This window comes from Mauremys mutica, chromosome 1, assembly GCF_020497125.1.
Source record: "Mauremys mutica isolate MM-2020 ecotype Southern chromosome 1, ASM2049712v1, whole genome shotgun sequence".
Lineage (NCBI taxonomy): Eukaryota > Metazoa > Chordata > Testudines > Geoemydidae > Mauremys > Mauremys mutica.
The window spans coordinates 78,096,121-78,114,379 of NC_059072.1; the positions used below are offsets into that span (position 1 = coordinate 78,096,121).

The 18,259-nt window shown below is 40.0% G+C and overlaps 1 protein-coding gene across 1 annotated transcript in view; it reads right to left on the bottom strand.

Moving 5' to 3' along the window:
- The window catches only part of MGAT4C (MGAT4 family member C), a 340,955-nt gene that overhangs the window by 206,221 nt on the left and 116,475 nt on the right, over positions 1-18,259 (bottom strand). The gene's annotated exons all lie outside the window — the stretch shown is intronic.

Consider the following 18,259-nt stretch of genomic DNA (forward strand, 5'->3'; position numbering starts at 1 on the left):
AGCTCACCCACATCATTTTCTCATTAAAGCTGAGAAAAAAATGATTTTCCCATCCCATGAAAATGTCCATTCTGAGTTGAACAATGATTTTATTAAAAACAAAACAAAACCAAAAAACAGAGAGACCCACCCCAGAATAGCTAATACACTAGTGGTTAGAGCACTTACCTGAGACATGGGAAACCCAGGCTCCAATCCCTGCACTGTGTGATTCAGATCAAGGACTTGAAACTGGGTCTCCCACATCCCCATTGAGTGCCCTAACCACTGGGTTAGAGAGTCAGTCTCTCCCTCAAACCAATGAAAGTTTAATAATTTTTACAAAATGGAACAGCTCCAACAGGAGAGATTGAGAAAGACACACACAGGAGAGTAGCCTGGTGATTGAGGCACTCACCACAGATAGGGGAGAATCAGGCAGAGCAAGGACTAGCACGTGCATTTCCTACGTCACACATGAGCACCCTAACAACTGGGCTACTGGCTATTCAGTAGATATTCACCAGAAATTCCATCCTGGACCTGAGAAAACTTTCCAATGAAAGTTTAGTTGAAGCTGATACATTTCCACAACAAATTGTGGATTCAGAGAATCGTCCTTTTCTGACAACAACAAAATTTAGTTTAGTTGAAAAATTACTGACCTGTTCTATTTGTCAGCCGCCATGTAATACCTTTTTGCAAGGCATCTTGTTTTTGATGCATAGGAACACAACAAATATTATTAATGTGCCAAAAATTAACTATGATAAAGTTATAAAAGTTTTTGCATTGTTAGTATCAGATAGTTATGGAAGTGCTATCAGATAATTTTTTTACATTGATTATTCACAGCTGTTGAGATAAAGTTACTAAATAGAAGAGAAATTCTTCTATGTTGGGTGGATGTGTTGGGGAAGGGAGAAAGGAAGAGTGGAAGATTAAGGGCATGATTCAAAGCCCATTCAAGTACATGGAAAGACTCCCATTGACTTCAATGGGCTGTGGATTGAGACGACAAAGAATGTGTAATTAATAAGACAATTACAAAATACTACTTTGAAGTTACCCTGAGCCAGATACTCACTTGGTATAAATTGGTGTAGATCCATTGATTTAAATGTAGGTATTCCAATTTACACCAACTGAGGATCTGTCCCACTATAGTTAGAAGCTGTCATTGCTTATCAGAACATATTCAATAGGAATATTTTTATTGCAGGGTAGTGCAAGTGATTTTATAACAAAATGGAAGTTTATTGATGTAATATTTATACATTTGTACTGGTGACAAATATGTTGGTAATGCTTGCTTGTTCATTATGAAGACACCTTCTTTAGGAAGTACTTTAATAAGGGACTAATAATCAGTGCATATCACAACACCCATTTAATCTGAATAATTTAGCTACAAAGTATTTTGCATGCCGGGCCTGGTATAATGGGTCACATACCCTGTTTGTGCATGCTGGCTCTCTCAAGAAACCCTTTATCAAAATCCAGCTGTTCCATTTCTGCATTCATTACTCAACACCTTGTGGCAATAGTTATAGCCACTCATTATGCAGAAATGATTATGCATCTAAAACATTAAAAGGAAGGATTCCCACTTGGTGGATTTTTTTCTCTTGTGTTAAGATGTGAACTTTATTTATTTTGGTTTCTGAAATGACCCTTTCCCCATGTTGTACATGCATACACAAAAAACATACACCAAGATTATACTTGATCAATACGAGGAGCAGTATAATCTCTGCACACCAATCCATATAGACTAATGACTTCATCATGAATCCTCAAAAAATATGTTCTGTCCTCAGCACACATCCTCCCCAGCAGTTTTGGAAAAGAGCAATGTACTATGATGGTCAGACTTGGACTCTCTTGAAGCAGATATGGGAAGCAGATTCCAGATTCAAGAGTCTCTCAGTGAAAAGCACCTTGTCACCAGTGCCTTACCAATTTAACATGGGCACTGTTAACTTGAAGGTTCCATCTGATCATAGACACATGAGGAGAGAAGCAGTTGCTAAGGCAGTTTTGACCCAAATGTTTTAGGGTTCTCTCACTAGAGTGGTTAAAATTTTCTGACTTTTCTGACTAAAAAATTGAAACATTTTAGGGTTTTTTCCCCTCTTTATCTCCCCCCTTCTCTTCTTTCCCTCACCTAAGATAGACAAACAAAGAAAAACTGTTTGCACTGTTCATTTGATTAAAAAACTGGGAATGACATGTTAAATATTTCATTTCATTAAAAAAAATCATGGAAAATATATATCATTTTTTCCCACCAGCTCTATTTCTCAACTGCATATTTGACATATAGAGCACCAGGTAACATCTGGTGATATCAGATTATAGCTTTATTTTGTGAAGGAAAACATTAATTTAGATTTGGAGAAGTCCCTGTTTATTTTTACTTATGTCTAGGCCTTTTGGACTTGTTTAATCTCTGTGTAGCTATAAGGAATTTGATATTTGATACATTAAACAGCATTAAGTCACCAGGACAAGATGGTATTCACCCAAGAGTTCTGAAGGAACTCAAATGTTAAATTTCAGAACTACTGACTGTAGTCTGTAACCTATTATTTAAATTAGCTTCTGTACCAGATGACTGGAGGATAGCAAATGCCAATTTTTAAAAAGGGCTCCAGAGGTGATCCCAGCAATTACAGGCCTGTAAGCCTGACTTCAGTACTGGGCAAACTGGTTGAAACTATAATAAAGAACAATATTGTCAGACATATAGAGGAACATAATTTGTTGAGGAATAGTTAACATGTTTTTAGTAAAGGGAAATCATGCCTCACCAAATCTATTAGAATTCTTTGAGGGGGTCAACAAGCATGTGGCCCAAGGGGATCCACTAGATATAGTGTATTTAGATTTTCAGAAAGCTTTTGACAAGGCCCCTAACCAAAGGCTCTTAAGCAAAGTTAGCTGTCATGGGATAAGAGGGAAGGTCCTCTCATGGATTGGTAACTGGTTAAAAGATAGAAAACAAAGGGTAGGTATAAATGGTCAGTTTTCAGACTGGAGAGAGGTAAATAGTGGTGTCCTCCAGGAGTCTGTTCTGGGACCAGTGCTTTTCAACATATTCATAAATGATCTGGAAAAGTGGGTAAACAGTGAGGTGGCAAAATTTGCAGATAATACAAAATTACTAAAGATAGTTAAGACCCAGGCAGACTGCGAAGAGCTACAAAAGGATCTCTCAAAACTGGATGACTGGGCAACAAAATGGCAGATGAAATTTAATGTTGATAAATGCAAAGTAATGCACATTGGAAAGCGTAATCCCAACTATACATATGAAATGATGGGGTCTAAATTAGCTGTTACCACTCGAGAAAGAGATCTTGGAGTCACTGTGTATAGTTCTCTGAAAACATCCACTCAATGTGCAGCCGCAGCCAAAAAAGCCAACAGAATGCTGGGAATAATTAAGAAAGGGATAGATAATAGGACAGAAAATATCATGTTGCCTCTATATAAATCCATAGTATGCCCACACCTTGAATACTGTGTGCAGATGTGGTTGCCCCATCTCAAAAAAGATATATTGGAATTGGTAAAAAGTTCAGAAAAAGGCAACAAAAATGATTATGGAACACCTTCCATATGAGGAGAGAATAATAACAGTGGGACTTTTCAGCTTGAAAAGAGATAGCTAAGGGAAGATATGATTAAGATCTATAAAATCATGACTCATGTCGAGAAATTAGACAAAGAAGTGTTGTTTACTACTTCTCATAACACAAGAACCAGGGTTCACCAAATGAAACTAATAGGCAGCAGATTTAACACAAATAAAAGGAAGTATTTCTTCACACAACACAGTATCAAACTGTGGAACTCCTTGCCAGAGGATATTGTGAAGGCCAAAACCATAACAGGTTTCAAAAAAGAACTAGATAAATTCATGGAGGATGGGTCCATCAATGGCTATTAGATAGGATGGGCAGGAATGGTGTCCCTAGCCTCTGTTTGCCAGAAGCGGGGAATGGGCAACAGGGGATGGATCACTTGATGATTATCTGTTCTGTTCGTTCCCTCTGGGGCACCTGGCACTGGCCACTGTCAGAAGACAGGATACTGGGCTAGATGGATCTTTTGTCTGACCCAGTAGGACCCATTCTTATGAAAGCAAATATTCAGAATTCCTAGTGAAATCTCTTTTGGCACAAGAGAAAAAGGAGACATTTTCCACTGAAAAGAGGTCATTATAGGTACCCCGAACAAACCATTCAGAAAACATTGATTTCTACCAATGCTCTTTATGTTCCCAGCTGAAAGAGAGCAGAATAACAGACAAGGTCTTGGAGATGTGATTATAAGAGACTGCCTAGAAATAATTAATAATAAGGTCTGCAGAAGCTGTCATATGTACATATGATGCCCTTAAATTAATAGCAGTTTACATTGTCTGCATTGTTTTCCACAAAGACTGCTGTTCCAGTCTATTTGACCTTAATTAGTATAATTGATAATAGTTTTAGAGCTGCATGCCATTTTAATCATGTAGTTATAGTTTTCCTGACAGAAGAAAAATGAAACAGCAGCTGGGAGTTATCTATTAATAGTGAGGGAACCGAAAGGTAAAAGTAAAGAATCGTCTTTTCTAGGACTTCAGGGCTTTTATGGCATTAGTAATGAAAGACTAGTGCATTCTAAAGAGAAGCATGCTGATCTCCAAGGATGTAACGAAGCACAGCAGGAACTAGGATCAATGTAAGGTGGGAATTGTATATTGTTAAGAAGATGCAAGGCTAGAAGTGTGTATGAATGAGCCAGAAAGATAGAGACAAACTTTTTTTTTGGTCAGGAATTCAAACTCTAGTAAATATGATGATTATATATAGTTTCCCTTGGGGAAAAAAAAACTTAAAAACCAGCTGCTATTCACCTGTTAGGCTCAAGATGACATGGGGGGCCATTTAGGGAACTGGGGTAAAGATCTGTCTGGGGATTGGTCCTGCTTTGAGCAGGGGGTTGGACTAGATGATCTCCTGAGGTCCCTTCCAACCCTAATAATCTGTGATTCTGTGAAATCCAGCAAGCTACCATATGTCTATACATTTACTGGAGCTTCAGCTGTTTGGTCTGAGTTTCAGACAAGTGTGGGGGTCGGGGAAAGAAAAAAGAAAGTGAAGGACTTTATGAACCAAGATCAGAAACACATTTAAGTGACTTGAGATTTTTAAAATTTATTATTAATTATAATGATTACTATTTTCTTGAATATTTGTCTGCTGACTTTAATAAAGTACTCCCTGGATTTGTGAGGTTGGGGAGATTTTACAAGAAAAAGAAAGCTTGCTCATATGGCAGGCTTCACAGATCTCTCACACATCTAGTGAACAAAAAAACAGAAAACAAAAACCCTGCCCACATGCACTTTCCTCACACCATACTTGGAGAAAGAAATGTCAAGCTACCTGTCAATTATCTGTAAATCTATATATTCCATTCCTTTTCTTTCTAGCAGTATAGCTTGGCACATCTCTTCCATGTTTATTATAAAAATACAATGTAATTAATGTTTACTGAATACTAAACTATAAATAATACATTTTATATCTCACATACTTAATAAAGCTGAATTGCTTTCATTTTCCTCTTTGTAAGACAAAACATGTCAACATATAACACGTTGTTCAAAAAAATTGTAGAACAGAATACCTACATATTTGTCAATAAATTATGGGATTCACAGAGATTCGTAATAGTGTACATATCCACATATGAGCTATCTTTACTTAGTTATAAGAAACCGGAATTTTTAAATAGAGTAAACAAGGAAGTATAATTCTCTATGAAAGGAATGCAATTAGGTATGGATATTTGTACATAGCTCTTTTGAGATTATCCTAAAAATGTTAATTTTGTTCTTATAGTATTAATTTAGTTATGTTATTTCCATCTTTATTTATCTTTGTAGATTTTGTGCCTAGAGACCTTTATGAATATTCAAAATAAAACAATTTGTCATTACATTTATGGGAAGAGCAAGGTGGCAGGATAAAGTAGTATGATCTAAAGGCCTCTGAAATACATTTTCACTCAGCTTTTTCTTCTGCTTTGTAGAATGGTCATTGACTATTTTTATCTTTCTCTTCTTCTTTCCCACATACTAGTACAAAGAAATGATCTTCAACAGCAGGGATTCTAGAACTTCTGCTGCCTTGGAAAAGTGAAAAAAACATGCAGCATGCAATTACTCACACAATGAATAGTCACTGAACCTTTTGTTGTTCCAGTTAACAGTGTGCTCTGGCTATATGACAGAACCAGTTCTATCATTGTAACTAACCAGTGTGGAAAAGACATGATGTTATGTCATGTCATGTTTTAATATATTCTAAATAAAAAAATGTTAACAGCATAGTAAGCTTGCATGACCAGTCAGTCAAAAGTTAGGGAACAGCAAGTTATGGTTGCTTATAGAATACTAACTCTGATCCCGGGGAATATATGCCTTTCAATAGTATTTGTTAGATGGACGCACACTATTTCTCAAATAATAAGATTAACATCTTTAAATCTTAAGTACATATATTTGAAGTCTTATACTACTTGTTATATTTTTGATATAGACAACAGTTGCACTGTCATATTAGTCCATTTGTATTTTTAAACATTTAGAGTTAAATTTTCAAAAGCACCTATGTAACACATGAAAGGAGCTCAGTGAAATTTTTCAGCTGAAACTTTTTTCAGTGAAAATTCAGCACCAAAACACTTCACAAATTTGTGTTGATTTTGCCAAAGTGTTTCAACAGATAAAAAGGAAAATCTAAAAAAAAAAGCCAAAATCTGTTTTGTGATTTCAATATTTTTTTTCCTGCATTAGGATGAAACCAAGAAAGAAAGATACTTGAACCTAGGTCTCCACACACCCCAGGTTTTGAGACTACCTAATTGACTAGTTTGAGGTTACATTCTGTAACATTTTTATCTGGGACCTGAGAAAACTTCCCGAAGAAAGTTTTGGCAAAACTAATACATTTCTGCCAGAAGTTTCAGTTGTGGACAAATCAACGTTTTCCAGCAAAAAATATTGTGCCAAAAAAGCCTCCATCAGTTCTAGTCTTATTTAGTGATTTTACAGTGTCAGGTACAATGAGGCCTCAATGGTGATTGGAGCCTTTAGTGCTACTGTAATACAGACAAATAGAGCTGGTTGAGAGATATATATATTTAAATGTGGGTTCTACATAATCAAAACGTTCCACTGGAAAATTTAGATTTTGCTACAATTATGTTGAACAAAACCAAAATATTTCATTTTAGCTCAGTTCAACATTATTCCATCTCTGAGTTGCCACAGTCTCTTTGTAGATTTGGTGCAGTACACCCCCATTCTCTCCTATCACCTGGCCTGCATGGCCAGACTACACTTCACATGATACACCACAGTCTCTCCTCTTTCAACAAAATAAAATTAAGTATTTTAATGATAATAATAAAAACTGCAATGGAAAAGACACACACACACACACACACACACACACACACACACTTCTAGAAAATAAACACTCCTAAACATTTCTTTAAAATGCTTTCTCTAAACCTATACACTGGCAATTCACATGGTAAAACCCACAGATGCCAAAAATAACCCATGCAATTCTTACCTTTCTTATTGTGTCTTTCAACCTACGTAAACTTGTCTGTTCTATTAGAATGATTTACAGAAATGTGATCTGTGATGGAATATTACACAAAAGGTTATTTAATCTGGGTACTCTTTGCAAATTTATTTTCCAAGTCCATGATTACAGTGCACTTTGGCATGTTTTTTTACAGAAAGAGAATGCTGATCAACCTTGAAACATCAGTGAATATCAAAGTTCTAAACTGTGTGTTGCTATGGATATTGCTAAAATGCTGAGTATATTGTAGTGGTATTGCTCTACAGGGAGACTGATAAACCAGGAAGGAAGAGAGGAAGTATGTAAGGTAAGATATAGATATGAGAGAACTGAAGTAATATTTTTACATAGGAATGATATTTTTAAGGTTTTCTTGCTTTTGAAGATGAAAATAATGATAAATGGAAACATCTATGTTAAATTTATAATTAAAATTACAAATAAAAACAAAACTCGAGTTACCATTTTCCTTGATCTCAACTGTGTACTCAGAACACAATTAGTATTTCTCTGTAATCTGGCTGCAAAATTAAGGACACCACGATAGCATGCACCAGAATCAGGGGTGACAGAATAATTAGTTTGGGGGAGCAAAGCTTTTATCTCACATACTTTATAGAATGGGGATAAATAATGGTGGTGACAATTTATTTTCCTTATTGCAGCTGAATACATCTGTTGTGACCACAAGCAAATCTCTCAACAGCTCTCTTGAGAAAGAGGGACTTTAACATTTTTCCAACAGCCATGACAGCCAAGTCCCTTACTGGTCACTTGTCATGTGGTTCCTCGGGTAATCTTTCACACATTGAAGCCATGAGAATATTTTTTCATGTGTAGCATTTGATGGAGGAATACTCACACCAATCACACAATTTATGCAGTTCAAGGAAGGCAAGTTGGTATTTATCACCCCTCCTCCCCTCCAAAAAAAAAAATAGCAGCTGCAGCAAAATGTCAATCTTGGATTTCCTCACTTCTTGATAGCATTCAATTACTTTTGGCAAGAGTTTTACCTCAGTCTCTATACTGTCTATATTGCATTCATAGTGTTCTGTGAATGGTTTTAATTTTAGAAAGTCAAGAATGTTCTCAGACTTCAGGTTAAGGCAATTGATACCAACAAGAACAGCTCTATTTTCAGAAAATCTTCTTTGAAGTTCTCTAGTTTTTGATCAAGCACTGGCCAAAAGTCTCCTTTACCTAAAAGTGTCTGTTCTTCACTTGACTTCACTTCTTCAATCAAAATGTATTTCTGAAGTTTTTTAGGCAACTTTTGTACACTACTGTGTATCCCCAAAGTTCAGGTAGCTTAAAATAATTTTCTGAAGCTATGATCACAATTTCATTCCATATTTCATCAAATGCCTCTTCTGAATCACTCATGCTGAGAAATTCACTGATTAAAGTGTTCAGAGGTAAGCATGCCAGAGACAAGTCACACTCAACTGTTTGCAAACAGTCAGATATAACTAAGAAATTGAAGAATTTTTGTGAACATGCAAAAGATAACAATACATCAGAAACTAACACTGAACAAAGACCTTGTGCATCTACTGCCTTGTCTCCTCTTGACGTATCTCAAGATAGTACAGTGAGTGTCACAGGGATGGATGAAATTGTCTTTTCCACAGCATTACAAGTAGAAATATGGCACACCCATAGAGTGTCACAGAGCTTCTTCAATTTAAGGACTTTATTTCTGGGTTGTACTTTCTTTTGAATATCTATGAATTTAGTTGAACCAAAGACAAAAGTGTACAATTTCTCCAGAATAATGAAAAAAATTCAGTGCATGTTTGTTTCCTTTGGATAAATCAACAATAACTAAATTGAGCCAGTGGCTGAAACAGTGAATGTACAATGCTTGAGGTAGTTCATAAGAGAGCTTGCACACCATTACGTTTTCCACACTGGCACCATCAGAAGTCTGAGCAATACAGTTCTGTATATCAGTACCACACCGTGACAATGGGTTCTTCGCATACTGAGAGACTTTGCATGAAGTGTCTCAGCAGGATGGAAACCAAGAAGCCCTTCATATACAATGCCATGCAAATAATCTCAACACAAATTACACTTGTTCTACTTTGCTAATGTCTTTAGTTTCATCAACCATTACAGAGAAAACATTAGCCTCTTTCACTTCTGGGCTTAAACCCTTTCTGACATAATATGAATGATTTCATTTTGTATTGACAAATTGGTGTATTTCGCATGGTGTGGTCCATTTTCAATTTTCTTTCACATCATTGTTTTTGGCTATTAGAGTCAGGAGCTCCAGGAAGTTGCACGTGTCATTACTGCTTTAACTCTCTTCTTTCCCTCTTTGAGCAATCACCTGGGCTCGGTGATTCACAGGACATCTGACACAGCTTCAATATACATGCAGTTCTTTTGCACTAAAGCAAAATATGCATCAGTAATAGGAGATTGAGCTGAAAGACTGTCACCTTTTTAATAAATATCTTTAAATGAAGCCCATGCCACTTGACAGCTTTTGTGATTCTAACTATTTTCATGATGATACTGCATTCTTTCCCATAAATTTTTTTTCCAGTTGCTGAAGCCATTACTAATGAGCACAGATATTTCTACAGCAACGCATGTTGAAAAACATCTGCATGGGAAGCAGTAAACTACATTCATTATTTTTTGATATTTGACTCATGGATATAAACTGAACCACTCTCTTTTGAAACTTCTTCATTCACTCTTGTATTTTGTTTGAGGATAAGATCTTAGCTGTGTTTTTTCTGGGACCATCAGGTACAATTTGTGTAATACTACTTGGTCCTGGTGGAGTCTTACCTTATTAGATGTACCTTATTACCTGGTGGGTTCTCTTCCAGTTTTTCATGGTACCATATTGCCCAGTCATTTACTTCCATTTCTTTTTCATTTGATGAAGAACCTAATGAGGAATATTCCACTTCTGATTCTTCTACAATACAATCTTCTTTATCATTATCTAAGGTGCAGAGTTTGGAGGGAATACTAGCATAGCACTCTCCTACTAATATTTCCAAAATTAGTCTTCTTTCTGAAGTTGAGGGTATGTGTTGGTGAATTTCAGAGTACTTGCTTTTCTTTGATAGATGTAGCTTGCTGAAAAGTTCTGGAATTGTCAACCATCATTTGCTTGATAGTTTTAAAAAGATTTTTTTAGCTACTCGTATTCAGAAACAGGAGGGCCTCATGAGCAGGGCTACTGTTTTGGACTAGTCTAGGCCAGAGTTCACATGCTACCTTCCTCTTCCTGACTGAGTCCATGCAACAGGAAGGATGATTTTTTTTTGCAGGGGTGGGGGTAAAGGGATCAGTGCCAGCACATAGCTCAAGCTTGCATGGGTAGATTGCCTAAAAAAGGAAAAGATTCATGCACAGCACCTCCATGCATATGAACTTGCCTGGCCAGGCAGCTACGGGGTCTGGCCTGGTGGGAAGCAGTCTTCCTTCAAACTACTTTCTCTGGCTTCTACTTGCTAGCGTGGGGAAAAGTGACTGAGGGGGAGAAGGAGACACAGAGAGTGTGGGTACAGGTATATCTGAATTGCAGCCACATAACCTTCTGGGATATTTCCCGAGTAAGTGGGAACACTGGATGAGCATCAGTTTGAATTTCAGTTCTGCTGGTGTGTGTCCTGTAGGCTGCACATTTCTGCAGCAATCTCCCTGCTTCCTGAGTTAAGGAATTATCTACTTTTATTTTACTAATCCTGTCCTCTGGTGTCCATGCCTTGTTGTGTCGGGACAGCTTGCGTGCTCTAATGATCTCCAGAGTCTGTGTCAGTGGGGGATTTTTGCTCCTGTTAGGTTCAACCATGTCGGATTGGTCTGTGGGGGAGGGGCCAGACAAAACAAACATCCTGGTCCTCCAGGTTGGGGGTTAGTCACAGGGCTACCAAACCTATCCCATAAAAAACAAAATATGTTACGGAAACAGCAGTGGAGAAATCGACTATTACTGTGTGTGATGGCCTTCAGGAGTCAATGACCCATATGACTACCAGCGGTGAAAGCTGAAAGGAAGCCACTGGCATGAATACTGAACATCAAGACAAAAAACAAACTTGTTTTTTGGAATGTACTGACAATGTATGAAAAAGGGAAGCTAGCTCAGGTCACAGCAGAGATGAGACGCTACAGCTTACACATCCTGGGTGTCAGTGAGAGCAGATAGACAGGATCAGGAAGATTAACAACAGCCTCTGGAGAAACTGCTGTTTTCTGGATGGGATGATGAACAACACAATGAGGATGTTGCCATCCTTTTGAAGAAGGAAGTGGAGCATTCCCTGCTTGAATGGAAATCCATCAGCAGCAGGCTTATGAGAGCCAGACTGAAAGAGAAACATAATAATATCACCCTGATTCAGTTCTATGCTCCAACAAATGACAGTGATGAAGAAGTAAAGGACAAATTCTACCTTACACTACAGGCGGAGTTAGAGAGAGTACCACACCACAACCTAACTATCTTCCTGGGAGACCTGAATGCCAAGGTTGGTAAGGACAACACAAACAACAACATGGGAAGACATGGGTGTGGCACTATGAATGAAAATGGAGAAAGGCTTGTTGATTTCTGTAATATGAGTGACCTGGTCATTGGGAGAACCCTATTTGAACATTGTGAAATTCACAAGCTGACATGGTGTTCTCCAAATGGCAAAGATAAGAACCAGATTGACCATATCATGATCAATGGCAAATGGTGACACTCACTGACAGATGTGAAAGTGAGAAAGGGTGCAGATGTTGGCAGTGGCCACCACGTTGTGACAGCGTCCATCAAGCTAAAACTGAGAAGTGTGGGTCTAACAAACAAGGGATATAGACGTTCTGATATTGACAAGCTAAATCTCCCTGAAATACAGAAAGCCTTCGTTCTACAGGTAAAGAACAGATTTCAAGCACTTGCAGACCTTGATGAAGAGGAGGGGAATGCAGATGAGGAGATCGACAAGAAGTGGGACAAACTAACAGCAATTTATAAAAAGACCAGTGAAGCCTCTAGGCTATAGGCAGAAGAGAAGGAAGGAGTGGGTTACACCCAGCACATGGAATGCCATAGAAACCAGACGAGCCCTGAAGAAAAAAAGTTTTAGACATAAAATCCCAGAAGCTAAAGGACAAATACCATGAGCAATATAGCAAGGCACACTAGGAGGTCACACACCTTGTGAGAGCGGACAAACAGCATTATACTGATAATCTGGCAACACAAGCAGAGGATGCAGCTGCTCGTGGTGAACAAGGAACCGTCTACAAAATGATGCAGCTTATCAGTGGTAAACGGCAGACACCAACAAACACTCTCATCAGGAACAAACAAGGATACCCACTAACAACTGAAAAAGAACAAGAAATGCACTGGACAGAGCATTTCAAAGAACTGCTGAACATGGAGCCAGCTAAAGAGGAGGCAAACATCCAGGAGGCAGAAGATGATCTTGAGATCAACACAGACACTCCAACTAAGGAAGAGATCATTCAAGTCATCAAATCCTTAAAAAGTGGGAAAGCTCCTGGCAAGGATAACTTGAATGCAGAATTATTCAAGGTAAATCCTAAATTAGCAGCATCTATCCTGGCCCCACTATTTACATCATCCTGGGAAAGGGAAAAAGTGCCAGATGAGTGGACCAATGGGGTCATAGTGAAGATACCAAAGAAAGGAATTCTCAGTTTTGTAATAACTGGCGTGGTATCATACTTTTATCTGTGCCAAGCAAAGTATTGTATAAGATCATAGTCCAGCGTATATCAGAGGCAGTTGATAGCGTTGTCAGAAAAGAGCAAGCTGGTTTTCGGAAATGGCATGGATGCACAGACCAGATTTTCACTCTACGAAACATAACAGAACAGTGCTTAGAATGGCAATGCTACATAAATGTCATAGACTTTGAGAAGGTTTTTGATAGCATTCACAGGACTAGCCTATGGCACATTCTGTGGGAATATGGAATTCCTTTCTGTATGTAATCCTTCTGCCGGGCCGAAACGATAGCAGCAAGGGCCGGGTTCAATACATAAGGGTCCCTTCCCCACAACATAATGCAAAACCAGCTCAAGCCCCCACCCAGTGACCTGGGAAAATCTTACACTCACCCCTGGGTGCCTCGAAGAGGCAATACTTCCCCTCTCGCAAGCACAGAGTCTTGGTGTAGCAGAAAAGGTTTAATTACATGACAAACAACAAGCATTAAACTGGGAAAATACCTCAGCTAGAGTTCATAGGTCAAACCGTGAGCAAAGACCCACTCCAGCAAATTGGGCCATGTCCTTCTCTCGGGGCCCTTGAGTCCAGCAACCCCCAAATCACCCACAGTCCCAAAAGTCCCACAATCCAAAAGTCTCTGTCCCGGGTCAGTGCGGCCCCAGAGCTCAAGAGTCTCTCTGCAGAGGTCCCCCTCCCCAGCCTGGGTAGAAAGGGGCACCTTACGTGGTTTCGGGGCCAACTGCCCTGCCTCTTCGTGGGGTTCTGCTTCCACTAGTCATCTCCGCAAACAGCTCAGCTCCGCTTGCTCTGTGGGCTGCTCCGCTCTGCCAGCTGCTCTGGTCCACCAGCTGTCCTGTGAGCCACTCCAGCCGTCCTCGCGAGTTGCTTGGCTCCACCCACCCAGTGGCTGCACAAACTGCTCCACTCTGCTCTGCTCCACAGTATGGCTTCAAAGAAGCTTGCATCCGAAGAAGTGGGTATTCACCCACGAAAGCTCATGCTGCAAAACGTCTGTTAGTCTATAAGGTGCCACAGGATTCTTTGCTGCTTTTACAGTATGGCTTCAGGCTCCCCCACTCATTAGCACAGTACTCAGTGCTCTCAGCTCAGCAAGTCCAGCTCTTCAGTGATTTCAGCTCTTAGTGATTCCAGCTCTTAGTAGGGGAGCCCCAGTGAATTCAGCTCAGTAACCTGCATTTAGATTCTTAAGGGAATCAAAAATTAACTCTGACATTCCACAGTGGAGAGAGGCACAGGTGGAACTGGTGCTTCTGGCTCACACAAAGAGCCTGCACCACCAAGTACAGATCTCTATCCCCAGCCTCTCTCCCTCCAATGGGTTTTGGAACCCATGTCCCCCGTCTAGCAAGCGCTATCCTGCTGACAATGAAACCCCCCATCACAAGACAATTTTGTAGTTCCCCATTTACCCAATCAGGGTGACAACATTTCATTGCTCCTGCCCCAATAACAATGAAATTGGGGGTCCCACAGCTGTGAAAATAATCATCCCATGCTGCTTTGCGGTATGCTAAGTGGGGTGGGAGTGCCAATGCAAATAACCGAAACTTCTTTCCGCACTCCCCATAATTTACCACCAGATGTCAGGGTGGGGCTCATCCTGACTCTGCTTACATGTATAATCAACATCATCAAAAGCTTCTATTTCAACTTTACATGCAGTGTTGATCACAGTGAGCTCAGTTTTGAAATCAAAACAGGAGTACATCAGGGGTATGTCACGTCTGCAAACCTCTTCAACATTGCCATTGACTGGGTAATGCGGCGTACAACAGAAGACATGCCAAGAGGCATTAAATGGACACTCTGCCTCATCTCTTAAAGACTTGGACATCGCAGATGATGTCGCTCTCCTATCACACACCCAACACCATATACAAGAAAAAACAATTCAACTCAATGCATTCAGCCAGCAAATTGGACTGAAAATCAACTGCAATAAGACAGATATTTTGACCTTTAATATTGCCTCACCATCACCAGTACGGATAGAGGATTATGTTCTCACCAATGTAGAAACATTCACATACTTGGGCAGCAACATCAGCCAGGACTGTGGAACAAGCCAGGACATCTGGAACAAAATCAATAAAGCCAGGAACACCTTCAGGAGCTTAAATACAGTCTGGAAATCAGGGCCGGCCCACAACATTTTGGCACCTGAGGCGGGGCCAAAATGATGCCCCCATGGCCCCTCGCTTGGGCCAAAACTTTGAAAGGTCTCAATTCTGCCTTCTTTCTGTTCTACTCCTCTCATGGTACTGCTCTGCTAGCTACCCCAATAAAGGAGAACTAACAACTTAAAATGCCTTGTTCAAAAATTTTAAGTAACACTTAACTTTCAAACACCTGAATAGCAAATGTAACTTTTCTTATCTGCATAGTAAACACTGGCATTTTTATCTGTTTGAATAATCAAAGTGGTGCTTTCCCTGCCTTCTTGGTTGCAAAGATTTGAACTGCTTCCTGCAGAAAGTCCACAGTCTGGGCCAGCTCATGCTCTATTGAGATGGTTACAAGCCTACTACTTCAGCTGAATGCCTGTTCTCCTCAAGTGGGTTCAGGGAAGCAGCAGGAAACAGGAAGCTCCCTGAGAAGCTGGTGTTAATCAGTCCAGGCTCCGGGGGTGCTAGAGAGGTACATAAGAGGCTCCTCCTCCTCCCTCTCCCTGCAGCTCCTGCTGCTTTCTGTTATTCCCTCTCACCTTTTCTCCTGCCTGCCATTTATGTCTCTTGTGCCCTCCTTCCTCCAGCACAGCACTCCACCATCTTTGTGCATCTAGAGCAGAGAGAATACATATGCACCAGCAGCAGACACAATTTTCTACACTCTGGGTCCTGGAGGCACCCCCTACAATCTGGCACCTGAGGCGGCTGCCTCACTTTGCCTCATGGTAAGGCCAGCCCTGCCCTCCTGACCTACAGATGGTGCATGTGTTTGCAACATCTGTCACACTAGGAAATGACATTTCTTGTCTCTCCTTCAGCTACCTTCTCTGACTGCTCTCAGTCCTGATCCCACCCCTATATTCTCCTTAGAATATTGGTGATGGTCAGCAAGACATTTCTTTGAGGTTCATTGACATTTAACTAGCTCACTATATATCACCTTGATCGATCAGTCCATCAGCCCTCACAGAGAGAGCGCCGATCACAACATGTCACTCGTGTTGTTCTAGCCTACTGGCTCTCAAACGTTTTTACTGGTGACCCCTTCCACACAGCAAGCCTCTGAGTGTGAACCCCTTATAAATTAAAAACACTTTTTATATATTGAACACCATTATAAATGCTGGAGGCAAAGCGGGGTTTCGGGTAGAGGTTGACAGCTCGCGACCCCCCCATGTAATAACCTTGTGACCCCCTGAGGGGTCCCAACCCCCAGTTTGAGAACCCCTCTTCTAGCCAGTCCTCCAGCCAGGCTGTGGGTAGCACCGGACACCCGATCGGCATAGCGCACTGCAGCCCAGAATCCCTGAGCAATCCGCAAGTTGCAGCCTCCCAAGTAGCTGGGATTACAGGTGCACGGCACAGCACCAGACCTCACTATATATAAAAGGGCTTAAAGAGCTGCATGGAGCGGACAACCAGCTCTGGCCAAAGAGTTTGGGATGTGGAGAAGCATGTATGCCCGCCTCACAGAAAATAGTAATAGTGAATAAAAGCCGCAGGAGAGTAGAACGCTTGTGGGGTGGCCAAGGCCAATGTGATAATGCTTAGCTGCAGAAGCAGAAATTGGCTTTTCCCAGCTTTTGGCTCCAGAAGCTGAATCTGGATTTCTGGATCTGAACAACCCTTTAATTCAAGAATGTTTGGATTCAGAGTTCTGTTTCTTTTTTTTTTGTAAGTTATATAAATGCTCAAAATAGACATCTCACCTCTTTCTTCCCAAACCTACAGGACATCAGTCAGAGAGATGCAAAAACAAACAAACAAACAAACAAAACCCACAGACAACTGTGTAAAAACAAACTCACACCACCTTCAAAGCAGGACATGACATATTTTGACTCCTGTTCAGTTATTTATCCTATTTGTCTAAGTGTGGTATAGAAAGAGATGGTCAGACTAAGTGCAGTGGTGGCCATAGTGGACACATGCCCCTATCAATATTACAGAAAGGAGATGGTACAGCTGTATGATTAGTATCACTTGTGTCAGGGGAGATGATTGATTCCGAAGAGCAGCGACTTTCAGGACAGGAAAACAGGTGTTGAACCATATGTGCCACTTCTCTGCAGAAAGGGGAGAGGGCAAAGAAGTGCCAGCTCACCCAACCTCATTCAAGGCAGGCTCAATGCTAGGCATTCCATGTCGAAATAGCAGAAGTATCAAATGGAAGTAACAAATGTATATGACGATATTTAGCATTAACAGTAGCAATGCAATGCTGAAGGATTGGATACAGCCCACAGTCTTTCTTACCATGATTTTCTCAAATGTTTACTTTGCTTTCTGTTTTTAGCAGGGTCAGGGGAATCCTCCTTTTGCTCCTAGATAGAAGACTGAAATACTTGTTCTATTTACGTGATAAGCATTTTCTTTATTCTGCGACCACCTTGCTCCACAGCAGTAACCTGAAAAAGATTTTATTTTCTGATCTGTAAATGGCTTTTCTCCCCTTAGGCTCTTAAGTTGCAGTTCTAGAACATTTGCAGCTATTTTCTTTGAAAATTCATTTGTTCCTGCCATCCCATTACTTTCCTCTTCTTTTCACAGAAACTAAGCTGTTATTATAAGCTGCCTTTCTGGGACTCAGAAGTAAAATTTAATTTGCAAATTCAACAATGCACTTTGACTTAATTTGCTTTCTACCAATGCTCAGTGGAATGCAAAAACACAAGACCTGACAAATGACTGCCTGTTTTGAACAACAC